The sequence below is a fragment of the Ambystoma mexicanum genome, chromosome 10, assembly GCF_040938575.1.
Source record: "Ambystoma mexicanum isolate Mex_15411 chromosome 10, UKY_AmexF1_1, whole genome shotgun sequence".
NCBI lineage: Eukaryota > Metazoa > Chordata > Amphibia > Caudata > Ambystomatidae > Ambystoma > Ambystoma mexicanum.
The window spans coordinates 1,569,663,841-1,569,672,030 of NC_090932.1; the positions used below are offsets into that span (position 1 = coordinate 1,569,663,841).

At 47.2% G+C, this 8,190-nt stretch overlaps 1 non-coding gene across 1 annotated transcript; it reads right to left on the bottom strand.

Moving 5' to 3' along the window:
* Positions 1–7,458: 7,458 nt before the first annotated feature.
* On the bottom strand, positions 7,459–7,620 carry LOC138496231 (U1 spliceosomal RNA). Its single transcript, XR_011277768.1, has one exon. It is a non-coding gene; the product is annotated as a U1 spliceosomal RNA (small nuclear RNA).
* Between the last annotated feature and the right edge of the window lie 570 nt (positions 7,621–8,190).

The window sequence follows — 8,190 nt, forward strand, 5'->3', positions numbered from 1 at the left end:
TCTATTCATTCTTTTTATCTCTCACTTGACCCTATGGTTGCATGATAGGGGTCTGGCCTCCCCAAAAACTGGTGATCTGAAAATTCGTTGGCTTGCAAATGCTGATGACGTGGTAGTCTTGGACCACACTCAAGTGGGTCTCCAGCGTCTATTGTCGGCCCTAGCAGACTATGCCAAGTGTAATGACTTAAAGATTAACCCAGAAAAATCTAAGATTCTTGTATTTAAACATCCTAAAAAGTTAATAAAGTCATTCACTTGGGTGTTGGAGAACCGGGTTGTAGAGGTTGTACCCGAGATCACATACTTAGGTGCTAGCATTCAATCTTTCCCGACTATGGGTCAGGTTGTCGCAACATTAGAACTTAAGGCACTTAATCTGTGAGTAAAGATGTAAAAAAGTCTTTATAAATTCTGTAAATTCTCTATCCTGCATATGATTAAGTTTTACATAGGCAGGGTAGTTCCGATTCTTGTGCTTGGTTTGGAATTTAATCCCCTATCTTTCAATATAGAGTGGGATAAATTGGAGGCCAAACTGTTGAAGAAGCCACTGAATTTGCCCAACTGTGATCCTATTAGTTGTCTGAGGTATGAACTGGGCTTGACCTCATTGAGGGGAATTATGGAGTGGAAATGGGCCTAATTGTTGAGATTAATCTTAGACCCACCCAAATCCTCATTATATGAAGATGTTGCATTGGCCAGGCAGAGAGGAGGTAATATCTTCCTTACTAACTTGGAGACAAAATGTCAAGAAATACTGGCTGAGCCGGATTGTTCTGTGGAACTTCTTGTCGAGAATCCTATGAAAGTCAAAGGGCCTCATTACGACCTCGGCGCTAAACGATGGTGCTATTAGCACCATGGTCCATGCCGGGGTCCGCCATGGTGAATGGTGGAATTACCGCCCCATTCCAAGGTTGGCGGGGCGGTAATTCCCCATTCACCATGGCCCCTTCCCCATTCCCATTTTTGGCCCATAGGGCTCAATGGGAATGGGGAAGGCGCTAATTACGGCACCGTAAATTACGGTGCCGTAATTAGCTCCTAGGTCCCTTTGCGGGTTGGTTTTTTTAACGCCTGCTAAAAGCAGGCATTAAAGCGCAACCCGCAAAGGGACCTCGTAATCAGGCGTTAAGGGTTTAACAGCGCCGACACCTTTTACGGCGCCGTTAACCCCTTAACGCCTGGGTTGTAATGAGGCCCAAAGTGCGCATTCAGCAAGCTGACTGCATCAGGACAATTGAGAAAATGAGGTTGGCAAAACTTTTGGCCTCTCATAATCAAACTGCTAAAAGAAGAGCATATATGCCACATTGCTTAAATTGGTCCTCGGATTCAGCCATCAGATCCATTTTTTTGAGATTTAGATTGAATCTTCTTCCCACACAGGAAATTCTATCAATAAGAAATAGTGAGGACTACCCGACTGATTTGTGTAACAAATGTGAGGATAAGGAATGTCAGTCCCTTTACCATTTAATCTCAAAGTGCCAAGGTACGTGGGCTTTGAGAGTATCTAGATTTCGGGGTTTTGTTCATGATATGAGGGGGTTGAACATGGATATATTTTGGGAGCGATTGTGTTCCGGAGTGGAGGTTTTTTTGACATTGGAGGTAGTTGCAGTTCTTAAAGAATTAGGTTTGGGGGGGGGAGATTTGTAAGCCAAACAAGATTCTAGTATTGTTGAATATATGATTGTTGTTCTGAGGATATTTTGGTTTACATTGATGCATTGGGCCTCATTACGACCCAGGCGGTAAGTTACCGCCTGGGTCGTACCTTTACCACCATGGCGTAAACTACGTTTACGCCATGGTGGTTGGCGGACTTACCACCCCATTCCGAGGTCGGCGGGGCGGTAAGTCCCCAATCCCCATTTACCCTTCCCCATTCCCATTTTTGCCCCATAGGGCATAATGGGAGTGGGGAAGGCGTTAATTACGCCACCGTAAATTACGGTGGCGTAATTAACAACATGGTCCCTTAGCGCCACGGATTTTAACACCTGCTAAAAGCAGATGTTAAATCCGCCATGGCGCTAAGGGACCTCGGAATCAGGCGGTAAGGGTCGGCGCTGTTTACGCTGCCGTAAACCCCTTACCGCATGAGTCGTAATGAGGCCCATTGTGTTTTAACCGGTTTTCCCTGTTTTTAATTTTTTTGTAGGTCTGTACTGAGGTTTATTTTTTTTTATATTTCTTTTTGTTTTATTAATTATTCTGCATTGTCTTGGTTTAACTGAGTTTTCTTGTTTGTAAAAAAATATTCCGTGCTGTTCAGTGTTAAAAGCCATTATATAGTTTTTATTAATTATGTATGATAAATGTATGGCTAATTCACTATAAATAAATAAACAATAAGGGCATTGCCAGGTAGACGGCAAGGCAGGGATGCCACCCCGGCGATAGACCGGAGAGCTATGGGGAAAGGGAAGGAGGACTGTGCATTCCAATTCCCATTGCTAGAAAAGGGGGGAGCAAGACCACAATATATTCCATGGCCGCACATGGACCGAGAGAACCTTAAAAATAAGCTTCCAATGCTGACATTGGGAGCCGGAAAGAGAATACACGAGTTAGAGAAAATGATGGGGGGTGTCACCTTAGCTATAGGGGACATAAAGGGCCTCCTAATTGCCATACTTAGTGAAAGAGCAGATGATGTATGGAAACGGGCAGGCTATCCTAGGGTAACCCTAACTAACACCTCCCATGATGGAGCTCCATTTAATAACTGTAGGGCAGCAGTGTGGAAAGCGCTGCAAACGCTATATCCAGACATTTCTGATATGGGGGCTATAATGACTCGGAAAATGAAAGAGTCAGATGATCCGTTGATTTGTATCCAGAATTTTCAAGACACGTGGGTGCTCGAAATGCATGAGTCTTGGACGAAATCTATCCCTGTATTCTACCACATATTATGCCAGAGGTTGCCTGAACCGGTGCAGAAGCAGCTCAAGAAATTGGTAGGAACAGAAGCTAAACCGTGGGCCGAAAAATACAGTTGACAATTGCACACTACTGTAGATTGTTGCAAGAAAAGAATCGGAAAAAGGAGGCAACTTGCAAGGGCGAGGAGGCGAAGCTGGTGCAAAAGAAGCTCTCGAAGTATGCTCTCGAGGGAGCCATGCTCACCATTCCAGCCAAACCAAGCGCACAACAAGCGACCAACCCATCGCAGAATAATCAGGGTAACGTGGGATTTTACCAAAGAGGAAGGGGTTTTGGAGGAAGAGGATGGCAGAGTAATCAAGGAGGGTCTCGAGGTAACCAGGGAGGATTTCAGAATAATCAAAATGGCTTTCAGAACGTGCAGATGGGCGGTCCAGCTATGCCAGATGGACAGATGGCCCGACCACCGCCAGTGTGTTGGCTGTGTGGAATGTCAGGACATGTGGCGCGTATGTGCAAAAGCCAAGGCAAATGGCAAAACAGCCAAGGGATGGGGGCAGTGCACAAAATTACACAGTGCAGCCGCAGGTGTCAGGCGTGCAGCAAGGTGCACAGCAAGTGGTTCAACCACCGAACATGGGGAACTTGCCGCAGGAACAATCCCAGCAGGCACCACCGCAAATGTCACAGGGCACTAGCTCCAGAGGGGGAGTTAAACCTGGGGCTGAGGGAAATCAACAAGTATACAGTGGGCCGAACTTATATATGAAATAGGGGGACTCTGATGTGCTCTATCCTATCAGTGACACCAGACCCTAACAGGGAACCAAGGGTGAATGTCACCATAGGGGGTAAAGAATATTGCTTCTTAGTTGACACGGGAGCAACGCGCTTGTGCATACGAGAGGGCACATTTTCCTTGTCCGGCGAGGCTATAGATACTCAGAGTTTCAATGGAGCTCATAGTAGAGTTCCCTTTACAGACGCACTCCCAGTCTCAGTGGAAGAACGCGAAATGAATGTACCCCTATTATATTCACGTCAGACCCCAGTAAATATTCTGGGCCGAGACCTGATGACTAAATTAAACATGACCATCTCGTTTACCGAGAATGGTATAGTGTGCTCCACTCCTGGAATGCATTATTCAAACGGGTGCGAAATGATCAGAGAATGCTCAGGACGTATGGCCATGAGAGCTGTACCGTTAGAGCCAGAAGTCTTTGCATATGGCGTGCGGGTGCTTATGGCGGGACTGCCAGGCCTCGCAGATAGAACTATGAGGACACCTGATGAGTTTCTGTTCAGGCCAAGAATACCCATGCACGAAGAGGAGGGACAAGTATTTCCCTTAATGATACAATATGCCGCAGTGCGAGGGAAAGTGGTATTGGGCGAAGGATATGATGACGAAGGCAGACAATGGTGTGCGATTATCGCCATCGAGGAAAGGTATCGAGTGACTGACGTCACCGATGACGATCTGTTCGAAGAGCACCCTGACCTAGAGGAGACGAGAGTGGAAGTAAGTCTCACATTTTGGGTCAAAATGATCAGACGGGAGGTGCCACAGAGAATGATGTTGGCGCTGGTATGTCCAGAATACTTTGATGACGACATGGCCCAAGTGCCTGCCGCAGTATGGACTACAGGGCCCTATGACGTAGGTCTCCTGAAGGGGGCAGGTGAAGTGAAAATTAAACTGAAACCAGGAGCAATCTTACCACGGGAGCGACAATATCCCATGTCCAGAGAGGCAGATGAAGGGATCGCGAGATTTTTGAGCATTAAACGATATAGTTGAAGCAGAGTTCCCTCTAGTCCCCAATCCATCCACAATACTGTGTAACATACCCACTGAGGCAAAATATTTCACATTGATCGATTTGAAAAACACATTTTTCTCAATTCCACTCCACCATGACTCTCAGGACCTGACGTCATTCACTTTCAGACAGATGCATCTAAAAAGTATGAGGTTGCCACAGGGGTATTGCGAGACCCCGTCTATTTTCAACAGAGTCCTGCAAATGGACCTAGGCAATATTACGGTGGACAGTGTTGTTTTGCAGTACGTAGATGACATTCTGATCTGCAGCACCACTGAAGAGCAATGCAGGTGCGACTCTGTCCAGCTATTGACTATATTGGCTGAAAAGGGATACAAAGTTGATAAGGAAAAGTTGCAGTACTGTCAACAGAAGGTGTTGTACATAGGGCAACTGATCTCTCATGAGGGGAAAAAGGTAACCCCAGAAAGGGCTTAAGCCATCATGAACACGGCCAAGCCACGCACGATAAAACAAATGCAGAGCTTCTTAGGCCTGTGCAATTATGTCAGAGCATGGGTCTTTGACTACAGCTCGTATACCAAGCCCTTGCTTCAGGCTTTAAAGAAAGCCCAGGCAACAAAAGGAGAAATTGAATGGACTGAGGCAATTGAGAAAGGGTTTGCAGAACTCAAGGGGGCAATTTGTAAGGCCCCAGTTCTCGGGATTCCTAATTATGCAGAGGAATTCTACCTGTTCTCACACTCTGATGGTAATTTTATGACAGCAGTGCTCGCGCAGCGAACCTCGCTGGGGTACAAGCCCCTAGCATATTACAGCGGGAGTCGACCCGGTTATGAAGGGCCACTTTCCATGCGAACAAAATCTAGCTGCTGCCGCATTCGCTATCGAAAAGGCCTCATCCAATGTGATGGGGTGCTCCATGACATTGTATGTTGAGCATTCACTGTTTGCCATACTAGAGAAGCCAAAGGGCACACTGACATCTCAAAGAGCATCCGCCTATGAGGTGATTATCTCTAACCCATCAATCAAAATAGTGCGATGTAAAACTGTAAACCCTGCTACGTTCATAGCTGAGCCAGTCACAGAAGGAGTACCTATACATGACTGTGCAAATTATGAGGAATTCTATGATGAGATCCCCAGGATAAAGGAAAACACCCTGGCAAGTGGAGAGATCGTCTTTATTGATGGTTCTTCGAGAATCGACCAAGAAGACGGACAAAGGTATACAGGCGTGGCCGTGGTAAAACACCTAGCAAATGGAGAGTTTCGAGTACTCATCAGTGCTTGAATACCCTCTCACTATTCTGCGCAAGCTGCAGAACTGCTGGCACTGATACTCGCCATTGAGAATCATGCAGACCAGGAAGTAACTGTATACAGTGACTCAGCCTATGTGACGTCCACAGTACATGCAGGTCTAGAGTGCTGGAAAAGGAGGGGCTACCTCCGAGCAGACGGCACGCCAGTGCAACATGCAGCCTTATTGAACAGGCTGATAAAATCACTGCAGCTCCCAGTGGGCATAGCGGTCGTAAAATGCGCCGCTCATACCAAGGGGATGGATTTCATGTCATGTGGAAATCATGAAGTAGACACGGAAGCCAATCGCATGGCATCCAAGAATGAAACAATCATGGACGTGGAGGTGGCACATACCCATGAGCGGATGATGGTAGCGCGAGCCTCACCAGAAGCCTATAGCAATATGGGGCAGACTCAGCTAATGGAGCTCCATGGGGAGGCACCTCAGGAGGAGAAAAATTTGTGAAAGGGTCAAGGGTGTTCTTTAAACCCCTCTGACGGGTTGTGGAGGCAAGACAGCAGTGGTAAACCAATAATGCCTGTCGCCCTTCTAAATGTAGCATTATAACAACTACACTACCCCATCCATATGACAAAAGAAAATCTTGCTGCAACGCTCGCAGAAGACTGGTTCACACTGAATTTAGCAGAGCATGTTGCATTTTTCATAGTGAACTGCATAATCTGCCAGCAATTCACTGCTGGGCACACATTAAAAGTAGTGAGAGGGATCATCCCTAGACCAAATGGACCATTCCAGCACTTGCATATCGACTATGTCGACGTGATTCAAGTGTGCAATGGGTACATGTATTTCATTGTAGTGGTGTGTCCGTTCTCTAGATCAGGCTTGTCCAACCTTTTTGAATGTGGGGCCGAAGTATTAACCTTTTGTCACCCAGTGGGCCGGCGAGCCAAAAGTCAACAACCTCACCCAAAGCAGTATGTTAAAAATCGATATTGTGTGACCTTTGACACAATAGCATCACAGGCAGTGATAGCCATGCAGTCCCAAAGATAGCTTTTGGTGTCATGGGCAGTGATCAAAGGTTAGTTGCTTGTGATTTCTATTTAATGATCAATGTGTCCACAGTGTAAGATAGCACTGTCACTGATGTAACACATTGTCATGCTGGTTGTACCCAAAATATGCCTCTGTAGCAACTTGTCTATGCTGGCTGTTCCCAATATAGGCCAGCATTGTCCTGTACAAAGCATGATTGTTGCTGCCTGAGCACATGCAGTGTGCCCAATACATATGGCAGCTTATCTCTGTAATACACATTACTTCTGTGGTGATGAAAGAAGCATAATTCAATTCAACAGATAAAATGTGGAAAAGCGATCACCCAAAGGTGAACCTAATTGAAGAAACGCAATGTGAGCACAATCTTAAAATATGCAACCTAGCAGGCCTAGTGCACACTTTAACTTTTCTTTCTTTCACCAATAAATCGGGGGGAAAGCGCAAACGCAGTCCCCCACTACCAGAAATGATGTAGTCGCGTATCCCGCATTTGGGGACATAGCAGAGGTCAGCAAATCCGATGTGCAATCGGTAAGCCTCACCCTGGGAGATCTGCCCTTAAGATCAGATTCTCCCCTGCCAGCTAAGTATGAGTTGCATGCAAGAGGGCAGGGGTTGGGCCAGTTCTGGAAGCCCCACTAAGCGAGGGTGAGAAGGCAGGCCCTGGCCCAGCCCCCCCCCGCCCCGGAAGCTCTGAGCGTCTGCAGAGCTGTCTGTCCCATGTGCAGGGGGAAGCTCCGGCAGGCAGAGCCCAGCAGAAGAGCAGATTGTAGCACAGTTCCTTTCTCCCATCAGGCCCTGCTCGGCCCGAGATTTGTATAAATAGCAGGATGGCTCGAGCAGGCCTGTTGGCCCCACACGGGCCCATGGCCCTCCTGAGTGGAGCTGCTCAGCTCTGGGCCCATTGACACCATCGTAATCATCCTGGACCTCGACGCTCCACCACCCCTGAATCTCCGAGTTCTGCTCAATGACAATGCTGAAGCTTTGACATCTTTGCCGTAACCATATGCCGTGTTGTGTCAGCCGAGCCTGCACAGCGCCAAAGGCAAGCATTCCCTTGTCCGGGCCCAGAGGTCACCGAGTCTTCCAGTGCCATCCCCTTGGCACGGCCTACCCAGCGTTTTCTACCCGCAAATCAGCAACACTGCCAAACAGAAC